Raw genomic sequence first — 13,844 nt, 5'->3', positions numbered from 1 at the left:
ATTGTTATAGTTTTAGAAATTGAATCAAAGTTTGAATATGAATATTACCTTGAATTAGAAAGATAACCTACTGTAAATAACAAAGGTTCCTTGATCTTAAATGATTACTTGGAATGGATTAGAAAGCTTGGAAGTAGACTTGCAAACTTGGAAGTATTCTTGATTTTTATGAAACTATACTTATGGAATTTATGAAGAACACTTACAACTTGAAGATAGAACTTGAGAGAGATCAATTAGATGAGAAAAATTGAAGAATGAAAGTGTTTGTAGGTGTTTTTGGTCGTTGGTATATGGATTAGATATAAAGGATATGTAATTTTATTTTCATGTAAATAAGTCATGAATGATTACTAATATTTTTGTAATTTTATGAGATATTTCATGCTAGTTGCCAAATGATGGTTCCCACATATGTTACGTGACTCACATGGGCTGCTAAGAGCTGATCATTGAAGTGTATATACCAATAGTACATACATCTAAAAGCTGTGTATTGTACGAGTAAGAATACGGGTGCATACGAGTAGAATTGTTGATGAAACTGAATGAGGATGTAATTGTAAGCATTTTTGTTAAGTAGAAGTACTTTGATATGTGTCTTGAAGTCTTTCAAAAGTGTATGAATACATATTAAAACACTACATGTATATACATTTTAACTGAGTCGTTAAGTCATCGTTAGTCGTTACATGTAAATGTTGATTTGAAACCTTTAAGTTAACGATCTTGTTAAATGTTGTTAACCCAATGTTTATTATATCTAATGAGATGTTAAATTATTATATTATCATGAAATTATGATATATTAATATATCTTAATATGATATATATACATTTAAATGTCGTTACAACGATAATCGTTACATATAAGTCTCGTTTCGTAATTCTTGAGTTAGTAGTCTTGTTTTTACATATGTAGTTCATTGTTAACACACTTAATGATATATTTAAATATCATTTTATCATGTTAAATATAGTGTATCAATATCTTAATATGATACATATGTATTTAGTAGACGTTATCATAACGATAATCGTTATATATATCATTTCGAGTTTCTTAACTTAGTAATCTCATTTCTTATGTATATCACACATTGTTAATATACTTAGTGAGATACGTACTCATCATAATCTTATGTCAACCATATATATATGTCTATATATATACCACAACATGTAGTTTTTATAATTTTGTAACGTTCGTGAATCGCCGGTCAACTTGGGTGATCAATTGTCTATATGAAACATATTTCATTTAATCAAGTCTTAACAAGTTTGAGTGCTTAACATGTTGGAAACATTTAATCATGTAAATAACAATTTCATTTAATATATATAAACATGGAAAAGTTCGGGTCACTACATTATACAATATTATAAATAGCCAATTTAGTTGTGTACGACTAAAAATTGATTGAAGAATTCCGTGATGGTAGTCTAGCGGTTGAAAGACATGCTATATTAAATGAAGCTCATGTACTCAATCTCAGTCGCATGTCCTTCTAATCATGTGTTACGCGATTTTCTCTCATGTCACTCATGAGATCAACCGCTCAGCAGTGGCGGAAGATTGTGTAACCCAAAGGGGGTATCCGTTCCACCTGGATATAACGAGGAAAAAAATTTTACACTAAAAAAAATTGTATCAAAAAATAAGGGTTTTTTAGTGTTTAACCGTGCTGGCAATGAAAAATTTGTTAAATTTTTATGTTCGCTCCATTTGTATCCGGGTTCAAGTTCCGCTACCGCCGATCAGTAAGTGGCGACCATTGGGTATGGTTTTACTCTTCTTTTAGAATATATATTTTTTAAGAAGCAAGCTCGTATAGAATATTAATTATCAAAGAGAGAGCCGCATTTTATGTAGCGTAGTAACGAAGAAATGAGTGTATCAGTGTATGTTAGTTTAGAATAATTGAGAGCGTCATGGGGTGGGGGTGGGGGTGGCCTGGTAGAGTATATATGCGACGAATGGTTGAAAGATAAGGTTTTAAGTGAGCCCACAACCCATGGGCCACTGCCCTTCCATACCAAACAAAAATCTTGAAACAAAACAAACACATTTGGTGTGTAGCAATTGGCATATATATGATGATGTATGTAATGTAACGGGTCAAACGTAAATGTTCCTGCTCATCTAGTAGTAGTATTACATTTTCATATTTTACTATTATTATATACCCATATTCTGACACACCCACAACAATCAACATTCCCACGTGAAACCCATACCCCTTTCCTTGTCTACATATTTCACCTTCAAAATTCAGGTATATCTGTATTCAGTAAGATCAGTATGAAATTTCTAAATGACCAAATGGACAGTAACTAGAGTTAATAACGACCCCTTTTTTTGTAAAAAAAAAATTCTTCAGATCGGTAACATTATAAATTTTAAATATCAAATATAGTAAACACTTAAAATGATTCATATTCGTGACGTGATGTACGAGTTGGAGGTGTTCGACGAATTCATCAAAAACGCTATAGCGTTTTTGTATCGAGCGTTGGCGGTATTCCTTTTAGTCTTTAGATGTAACTTAATCTCCCGGTAATCGCGTAGATTGGATTTCATCTTTTGTGTCGAAAGGTTTCTATTTGTGTCTCATTTGTCTTTTGTCAGTATAGTTCGTGTTTCGAGCTTTGTTTAGGTTTTGTTTACTGTCGTTCGGTTTTCATGGTTTGTAAATTTTAAGAAGGTTTCATTCTTTGGATGAACTTCCTTTTGTTATATTAAAGTTTATTCGTTTTTCGCTAAAAAACACCGTTTATTTAATTATACTTCTAATTTTGAACTAACAATTCTCAATCAAACTTAAAAAGTCACAACTTAAATTTGTATAGTGACAAAGACCAAAAAACATTTAGTAGCAACATAAAAAGGGAAATGATTTGCTTACAAAAACTTCATAATAGTACAATGTAAAAATAATATTTTTATAATGCAAATTATATTATACATATATTTATATTTAATACACAACAGCTATGAATAGTAACTAGGAGTATTTTCGACTTTTCACTTTTTTTTTTAGTTTAACTAAATTTTATTTAACCAACAAATTCAAATCGACCCCTTAAACAGGAGGGTAAAGTGTCAAATAACCATTTTCATAAAAAAAAAAAAATTAAATAAACTCCACCCAAATATTCAACGGATCATATCTTCTCGCTCACAACGAGTTAAATTTTTCCGACACCATCGTTAAACTCGAAATAATTTTAGGAACACAATATACGCAAAACGAACGTTTTTTAAAAAACGCTAAATATTTGAGGTACTTTTCATACACGTTGATTTTTCGTTAAATTTTTAAAAGTCGACAATTCTATAGCGAAACGCGGAAATGCACATATATTGTTAATTTAAAATAACATTTAAATCTTTCACGGGTTATACCTCTTAGTTCGACTCGAGTTGCACTTCAACTACATCATCGTCAGCCACGAAATAATTTTACAAACTAAACGCAATAAAATACATTAAAAACCGAAACCCCGGCGCGAAGCGAGGGTTCGAAAACTAGTTTTTTTTATCTAATACAATCAAATTGAGACGGAGACAGTAAAATTTAAGAGAGTACAGATTTGTAGTGAAGTACTCAGGGGCGGTTTTATTAAGGGACAGGCGGGGGCAGCCGCCCCCAGTGAATTTGCAATTTTCAGTGTAAAATTTTTGAATTTTTCGACTTTGCCAGCAGTGAATAATTTTTTTTTTTTGCCCCAAAACCTTTAAATTTTGCCCAAAAATCTCCAAATTTTAACCCAAAACTTTCAAATTTTGTCCACAAACGTTAAAATTTTGTCCCAAAACCACCATAATTTGCCTAAAAACCTCCATTTTTTTGCCCCAAAATCTTCATATTTTCTCCAAATAATTGCTACGGTTTTAATTTTTTTTTTTTCTCCCGGTGGAAAAAAATCCTGGTACACCACTGGAAGTACTCCGTATGTGATTTCATTTCCAATTAAAAATATAACTTCTACGTAAGTTGAAACACGTCTGCTTGCTTGCTTGCTTCACCTTCTTCCGGAAGAGGTAAGTCAACTTTACTATTTTAGAATACGCAAATTGATGCGAATATTTGTTAACTCATTCGGAGCATATAATAGTTAGATTCTACCGCAAGAGAATACGGAGTAAACAATAAAAAGATAAAAGATAAAAGATAAATCTTAAAACTCCGTATTTTCTGTAGTACTACCTCCGTCCTTGATTTAAGATATAGTAATGAATTGTCTAATTTACCCTTCAATAAATGTAGTTATAAAGAGTAACTAATAAATTAATTGATATATTTAAAGTTGATTTTCTAAAATTGAAAGGGGCATAATTGGAACTTTAATGATATTTAGTAGTTATTTAGAGAAAGAGACAATAATTTTAGGACAAACAAAAATAAAAATGTGGACAGTTTTTTTGAGACGGAGGGAGTATTATGTTAGTAAAATATAATATAATTCAAGTGTTCTTCATAATTACTCCTATTTAAGCAGCTATCTACCATATATGCATTTTTAAAAATATAAAACAACATTTTGGCTCATTTTAGTTGAGGGTTTAAGTGGCTGTATACTTATTTTATTTTATCTTTTGCTTTTTTTTTTTTTTTAATGAGAGAGGTATCTGATTATGTCTTCTAGAAACATACTATATCAATTTTTAGTTTTTAGATTAAGTGACAAAAAAATAGTAAATTTACTTACTGAATTAAAAATTATACAAAAACACATCACTAAGTGGAAAGTGCACATACCTAAATAACCTAATGGACCTGTTAAATAGATGTTACTCCGACTGTTATCATATTAGACCATTACCGACGGGCCTCGTGCTGGTTGTGCCCTCCGGCTTGCCTCGAGGGCGCCGTTGGCACTCATTTGCCCTCGACATGCTACAACTACTTCGTGCCATTTGTTTCATGAAATAGCAGATGGCATCAAGAACCAAAATGCATTTAAACTGTTGTAAAGTCGTTACCCCTCATTTCAACAACTATTTTTTTCTTTCTTTTTTGCACTATATAAACCCACACACAATCTTTTATATTCATTAATCTCAACACAAATTACACCAACACTCCTAACACAATCCAAATTTCTACAATTTTTTTTATTCCATACAGTTTCACTTATACTGTTTGACAAAAAAATGTATGCCTCATCCAATAACAATAGCGATATCGTAGCGATCGACGCCTATTTTAGAGGTGAATGTCACTCAAAAAATATAATACGCGAATGGAAAGAAAAGATCGTTTAATGATATAAATGTTCGTTGCTTTGATTTACAGACAATGTATTCTTTTCTTACCAAGAAATATCTTTCCTTCACTCAGATGTTTTGTATTTCAACGTCTACAATCAAATATCTGAATATCTTACACGTCCGCAAAAATGGTATGAAACTGGAGGGGAAGCGAAGATACACGACATGAAATTGAGTTTTATCCTTTATTAATAGATGAAAATTTTCATCCTTACAATAGTAGAGATGAGTCCGGATATGCGAGTGATGACACAACTGAAAAAATTTGAATTCGTATTTTAGAAACTTATTTATTTATGTATTCGTAGTTTTTATTTATGTACTTGTAGTTTTAGTTGATGTAATCGTAGTTTTAATTTATGTAATCGAATGAACTAATACAATGATATTTTGTAATGTTACTTTTACTTGTGTTATTTAATTGTTTTGATTTAATTTATAGTTAATAGTAATAGTAATAACAAGTTTTGATCTTTATAACATAATAATGAGATCATAAGTTAGAAAACTTAGGTCCAACAAAAGATATGAAGATTCAAAGCTACAAAGCTTGAATCTTGGTTGTTCTTGAAGATCTTGAAGCATAAAGCTTAGATCTTTAAGTTACATGAAAATTACAAACACAAGTTTGAATCTTTATAACAAAATAACAAGATTAAAGCTAAAAGATTTAGATCTACAAAATAGGTGAAGATTCAAAGCTAGAAAGCTTGAATCTTCCATGTTCTTGAAGGATTCAAATCCATGTTTGTATCTACAAGATGTAATCAAGATCAAAGCTAAAAAGCTAGACCCATGATGATGATGATGATGATGAATTCGTGAAAGTGAGAGGAAGAAGAAGAAGAAAAATCAATTACTTACACTTTTTAGAGAGAGAAGAACTAGAGAGAGAATTAGAGAGTAAGTGTGTGTAAATTACAAATGAAAGCAAGTGTAAAATGAATGGAATAAGGCTTGTATTTATAGGTGGTGAGGAGGTGGGAGGGTTATGGTGGACGTGGGATATGGTGGGGGACAAGGGGGACAACTTTTTGCTTTTTGGTTAATGGTTGTCTAAAGTTGGTGGTTATGTTAGGATCTCATACAAGATTAAGGATAATACTTAACAAAAATGCTAGTATGTTCCCTCTAATAAATGAGCATTTGTATTTCATTATTATGGGTCACTAACTTATTAAAATTGGGCTAATTAAATAGTCCACTAGCTAGTGTAGGGTGGGCTAAGGTCCAACAAGGTAGAAAGTCCAACAAGACTAACTAGTGTGTTCTAGTAAATTACTAAGCGTAATGAAGCATCCAAAAACAAAAGTAATTGTTATTATAAAATAACAATTAGTATTACGTAGTCATAATATTCCAATTATGACCAAAGTCAAACATGTACCGAAATACATAGCTCGTTCTAAACGTTAAGTGACACCAACGGTCATAAAAGCATTCGGGGATCAAGTTAAGTGATTACACACTTAATAGCACGTTGTAAGATATTAACGAAAGTAATTAACATGAATTAAGATCCCAGAACGTTTTATGTAATGACCCAGAATTTTCCGACCAAATTATACTTATGAGATTAATATTTACATAAATTAAACCATACCAACATGATAAGCAATCCAAATTGTTGAGACTTGTGTTTTTGAAAAGAGTTTTACACAATGTTTGACCGTCCAATATGACCGATGATATCACGAACTATATAACATACGATAATTATATGTTGTGTATATATAAGTATTTATATATATTTAACATGATCTAAGGATGGTTTAACATCTCATTGTGTACTAATGACAATGAGTTATAAGTATATTTTGAAACTACTAACTTAAGTTTTCAAAACGATAACTATACGTAACATTCTTTGATATATATACTTATAATCTATAATGCTTATACATGTATCGTATATATAATGAATTTAATCACGTTTAAGGACTTAAATACATAAAACAATATAAGTATATTCACAAAAGATAGCTATATTTGAATTCTCGTTCCGTTTCCTCAAGATTTCTATACGTATATCTAGGGTATATGTACCCGTATCATACCCAGCTTCTATACGTATTTACTATTGGTATATACACATCAAATCAACATCCTAATCAACATTATTACTGCCCTAGATATGAGGTAACTAGGATTTGTCAAGTAGTATGAATTATTAGTAAGAAAACAAAATTAGGAATCCTTTTCTTTCTTTATAAACTAAAAACGTTTTTATAAATGAACACCATTTCTTCACTCCATTTTCTCATACCTACACTCTCATTTCTCTCTCAAAATACTCCTAACTTCATACTTGATCATCTCCAAGTATTTTCCCCATCATTTAGCTTCAATTATAAGCCTTAAACACCATAAGAAAACTCTTTCAAGAACATATCAAAATAACCACCCATTTGAAGAAGCTTACTTCCAACCTTTTGATCTAACTCCACCACTATTTGATTCCAAAATTATTTCTTATCTTTTCAGTAACTTTGTCCAAGTAACTTGAGGTAGTAACCTTGTTCATAATCTTATTCAATTCATATTCATATAGCTATCTTATTTTGTGGTATAAAATTTTAACAACAAGAACATAGTTTGAATGATTTCAAACTTGTTCGCAAACTAAATAGATCCTTCTAACTTGACTTTTAAAACACTTCAAGACCTGTAATATATCATAATGATATGCTAACCTAACAAGATATAACTTGATTTTACAAAGAACATCTTAAAAACTGAATCTACGTCGTCGGAGTGCAACCGGGGGCTGTTTTGGGTTGGATAATTAAAAACCATCTTGAACTTTGAATTGGTAGTTCATGTTCTGGAAAAATGATATTTATTATGAATATGTTAATACATAAAAATTTCATGGTTTAACTCAAAGTGTAAGTATTTTTAGAAAAATGATCATTAAATGTTGTTTTTATGATGGAAAATGATCACTTTCATAAGTTTCACCAAAGTTTGACCTATGACCTATGATTTTGAATACAAACTAAGGTATTTTCAGTTCATATTCTTAAAATTTGACTCGATCCAAGGTAGTGGCAAGTTGAACCAACAAAAACGGAGTTGTAATGAAGAAGCTACGACTAAAACAAGATTGGGTATCCGAAGCTAGTTTAGCTACGAAAATATTTGAAGAAAAAGTAAATTAATCATATCTTTTCTAATTAATATGATATTTTATATATAATTACTTATGATTTGATTTTATATATTTCAGGACCACCCGTAAACAACACGAGAAGATTAATCATAAGACCTCATGATTGTACGCAACACGTCATTTGACAACACGGTACTTTATGTACGCAACACGTCATTTGACAACATGGTACCATGGGTCGAGATTAATTCTGATCAATACAAATACGATGGGGTCTTTATTTATTTTATTTAAGCAACTAATTGTGGACCACTAACATCGGACTGCTAACTACGGACTAAGAAAATATTAAAAGTATTAAAAGTATATATATATATGTAACGATTACTTAAAAAGAAAATATGTTGATATATTATATATATGGTTAGGTTCGTGATATCTATCGGAGACCAAGTCGAATTAAATACCTTCAAGGCAAAAGTGAGTTTCATTTGCTCCCTTTTTAATTGGTTTTGCAATATGTATTTTTGGGCTGAGAATACATGCGCTGCTTTTATAAATGTTTACAAAATAGACACAAGTACTTAAAAATATATTCTACGTTGAGTTGTACCACTGGCATATTTCCCTGTAGTTTGGTAACTACTATTTACATGAGTATTGTAAACGCGAATCCTGTTGATAGATCTATCGGGCCTGACAACCCCAATCGGACTGGACGACCAGTATTCAACTGTTGCACAGTACTTCGTTTTGGTGACTACACTTGGTATGGTGTAGTGAGATTTCATAATAAAGGGAATATGCGACGTTGATTAAATGTTAAGTATGATTACCAAGTGCTCAACCACTTAGAATGCTTTAGATACACTTGCGAGTGTATTATGTTTATGATTATGAAATCTTGTGGTCTATTAACATATTGAAATGATTGTTATGATAAACTTATGAACTCACCAACCTTTTGGTTGACACTTTAAAGCATGTTTATTCTCAGGTACGAATTAAGTCTTTCGCTGTACATTTGCTCAATATAAGGACATTACTTGGAGCCGATCATCGCAATGGGACCAAATATTGATGACTTCGTCCTGGTGGATTAGGACGGGTCCTTTCAGTTGGTATAAGAGCGGTGGTCATAGTGAACCAGGTCTTGCATTAGTGTGTCTAACTAGTAGTTGTTAGGATGCATTAATGAGTCTGGACTTCGACCGTGTCTACATGTCAAAAGTTTTGCTTATCATTTCTAGTCAAAAATCATCTGCTTATCATCCTTAGGAAATTACCTGCTTATCATTCATAAGTCTAGACACATTTTACTGCATTTACTGCATTGATAGTGTATAGACAAATTCTTATCTTAGCATATCTGTTATTGCGAACTTTGACTGACATCTTTTCAAAGATTCTCAGTAATTTACGGGATTTTGGTATTATATATACGTATGTAAATTATGTATTGAAGAGTACCAAATCTAACTCCTATAATCTATTCCATACCAAAAATTCATTTTCCCCATTATATAAGATGGATTCCGCATCTAGTTCGAATTCTTCAGATTCCGACAGTTATGCCGATATGGATTTCCATTCGGGCTCCGAAAGCAGCGTCACCAGAATGGATCAACCAATTTCCCATCATCTATTCTGGATGAATTAGGGATGAGTTCATAATATACTAAATCACTGGAGACAAGAAGAAGGTGATCCATTCCATCCACCAAATTGCCCTCTTGGCGATGAACCTGAAGCACTTACCGGCGAACCTAATCGAAACACCATTTTCTCTCTCATTTCTAGAGTATCTCGTCACGATTATATACTATCCCATATTACAAATCTTGTTCATTCGCTCGCTCCAACCGCCAATCATCCCGGTGTACTAGCAGAAGTTAACGAACTTCGCGCTCGCGTGAAAGCTTTGGAGAACATGGTGCGAAGGTTGCAAACACCAGCAGCAGAACCAGCAGCATAATCAGCACCACCATCAATAACATCAACAATACCATCATCACCACTAACAAACAACATCCGCATCACACGTCTCGACATCATAATCTGTCTCACAAACATCAACATCATACATACCATAGATACCAAGGAGTACCAATAATAATGAATGATAAGGCTAAACAGGAACATATATTTCATAGCATTATTCCCCAAGAAAGACAAGATTATAGTTGCAATTGTTCCATTTTCAAGTAATATTCGTTTATATTAAATAAGTGCGAAGATAAAAGGCGAAAATGACGAATTGAAGACACAAAGGTCCAAAAAGCTTAAAAGTACAAGATACAATTAAAAAGGTTCAAATTATTGATGAAGAACGTCTAAAAATGACAAGAGTACAAGACGCAAAACACAAAGTACACGATATAAAATAGTACGAAAGGGCGTTCGAAAATCCGGAACCGGGACATGAGTCAACTCTCAACGCTCGACGCAACGGACTAAAAATTACGAGCCAACTATGCACAAGAATAAAATATAATATTTAAATAATTCATAATAAGAATAATATTAAATAATAAAAAGTTGTTAATTGAGCATAGTTCAGGGGTCGTAAGTGAAAATTCAAATTGATATTTTGCCTATAAAAGGCATTGTTATTCGATGAAATGAATCATCCCTTTATCAATCAAAATCTCTCTCTCTCTCTATATATATGTAAACGTATATGTAATATATACATTATAATTTTAATTTTACTTTTAAATTTAATAATAATGATTTAGTTTTAGTTATGGTACAATTAATTTACGGGTTTTAAGTCAGAACTCTGTCCGTGCAACGCTACGCGATTAATCACCACTGTAAGCTATGTTCTTCCTTTTTAATTTAATGTCTCGTAACTAAGTTATTATTATGCTTATTTGAGCCGAAGTAATCGTGATGTTGGACTATATTAAGACGGGACTATTGGATTTTGTACCATAATTAAGGTTTGGGCAAAAGACCGACACATGTGGAAATTGGACTATTGACTATTAATAGATGGGGGGTATTGTCTAATTGAGTGACAACTCATTGGAGTCTGTCGAACCTATCTTCAAATTAATTATCCTAATAATTAATAATGATTATGGTTGTCCTATTTAGTGACGTTCATATGGAATCTATTATAATCATTTAATTAATTATTCGGGTTGGGTAATTGATTATTCAAACTGATCAAGTGGGTAAATTAATATTCATATCTAATCAAAACAGGGGTGGATTACATACAGTGATAACTGGTGTAATTGTTGACAGAAGTGATAACTGCGTCACAGTTTAAATCCTTAATTAGTTGGAATATTTGACTTCGGGTATAAGAGTAATTTGACGAGGACACTCGCACTTTATATTTATGACCGATGGACTATTATGGACAAAAACCAGATAGACGTATCAAATAAACCAGGACAAAGGACAATTAACCCATGGTAATAAATTAAAATCAACACGTCAAACATCATGATTACGGAAGTTTAAATAAGCATAATTCTTTTATTGTATTTCTCATCGTATCTTTATTTACTGTCATTTTATTACTCGCAATTTTATTTACTGTCATTTTATTTATTGTCATTATTTTACGCACTTTAATTATCGTCATTTATCTTTGCGCTTAAAATATAGAATCGACAAACCGGTCATTAAATGGTAAAACCCCCCTTTTATAATAATATTACTACTTATATATATATATTTATATAAATATAGTTTTATAAAAATATAGTACGTAATCACTAGCTCCCTGTGGAACGAACCGGACTTACTAAAAACTACACTACTCTACGATTAGGTACACTGCCTATAGTGTTGTAGCAAGGTTTAGGTATATCCCATCCGTAAATTAATAAAACTTGTGTCATATTTTGTAGTATTTTGTATTAAAAATAATACTATTTCGTACCCTCACGCTACAACATCAATGAACGATGAAGTATTGATCCATAACTTCATTGATATTCTGCGAAGAATATGTGGTTTCAAAAAGTTTTAGAGATTTCTTATTCTAGCTCAAACCGAAAAGCAAATGAGATTAATATCATATTAACTCATTAAATTCTTTATTTCATCTGAAGAAAATATATAAGTATATATGTTTTCATAAAGATTGTAATTAAAAGTTCTTTTGTACAAAATATTAATGGTGAATTTTTTTTTTACGGGTAGGTAATACCCGAGGAATAATTAGATTTCATCTTAATAAGTTACATTGTACATTCGTCGAAGCTGATTCAACAGTCATTTACTATCCTACTTACAACCACCGATATACGTATCCGTTCACCGCAGAATAACCATTTTCATTCAATTTCATATTTGAATTTTGACTTCCCAGAATCCAACAAGTGGCATATGAAGAAAACATATGACAAAATAAAATCTGTTAGAAACAAACAAATTAACTATGAAAATTTTTGTTAAGAATCCACGCTAACTGTTCCAGCTAACTGTTCTTAGCTAACTGATTACATTTTATTTATCGCAGTTTATTTATCGCAATTTAATTATCGCACTTTTATTTATCGTCATTTAATTTCTGTAATTATTTTACGCACTTTAAATATCGGGACACGTATACAATGTTTTGACATATCATATCGACGCATCTATATATATTATTTGGAATCACCATAGACACTCTATATGCAGTAATGATCTAGTTCTCTATACAGGGTTGAGGTTGATTCTACAATAATATATATTGTTTGAGTTGTGATCGAGTCTGAGACGTATACGGGTCACGACACGTATTAATTAATTCGTATATTATATATTAAACTATATATGAATTATTGGACTGTTACTGTGGACTATCGACTGTGTACTAATGACATTGGACAATTAAAATGAATTAAAATATTGATTATAACATATGAAACTAAACATTTCTTCAAGATTGTCACTTGATTTCATCTTAAACCTCATTGTATCTCGACGATTACAATCAGCGTTCAAATCTATCATGATTCTTAAAAACACCTCAATCGAGAGGATAAACCAACCGCACTTCATCTACGGAAGAAAAGATTGATGCATATAGTTATGCACCTGAAAAACCCTCGGAAACTGAGTAAACGTTTGACACGTATCTGTTCTAGTTCCTTTGACATTGTTATTACCGAAGATCGTTTTGCAATCCCTTTCCAAAGTAGCTAATTTTGTCACAGCTCCAGCAATTCAACTCCGGCTTTTCATCCGAAACAACTTTATTATAACCGCGATATATATGCGTACTCTTTATTGTTACTGGGGAACCTTTTATATTCCACAATATTACCATCAGCGATTAATCATTCTAAAAAACACAATTCTCCTGAAACTACCTCAGTTTGATAACCGATGACCCAGATCAGTTAACTTTGAAAATGCTGACGAAGCAGCATGTTGTAGATGATCTTAATGGCCAAAAGTTTGATGATAAAGAAAGGAGTGTTAGGAACGCTCGATAGAAAATTTAGT

This window comes from Rutidosis leptorrhynchoides, chromosome 1 (genome assembly GCF_046630445.1).
Source record: "Rutidosis leptorrhynchoides isolate AG116_Rl617_1_P2 chromosome 1, CSIRO_AGI_Rlap_v1, whole genome shotgun sequence".
Taxonomy (NCBI): domain Eukaryota; kingdom Viridiplantae; phylum Streptophyta; class Magnoliopsida; order Asterales; family Asteraceae; genus Rutidosis; species Rutidosis leptorrhynchoides.
The sequence above is the reverse complement of the archived record's forward strand: the minus strand, read 5'-3'. Positions refer to the sequence as shown.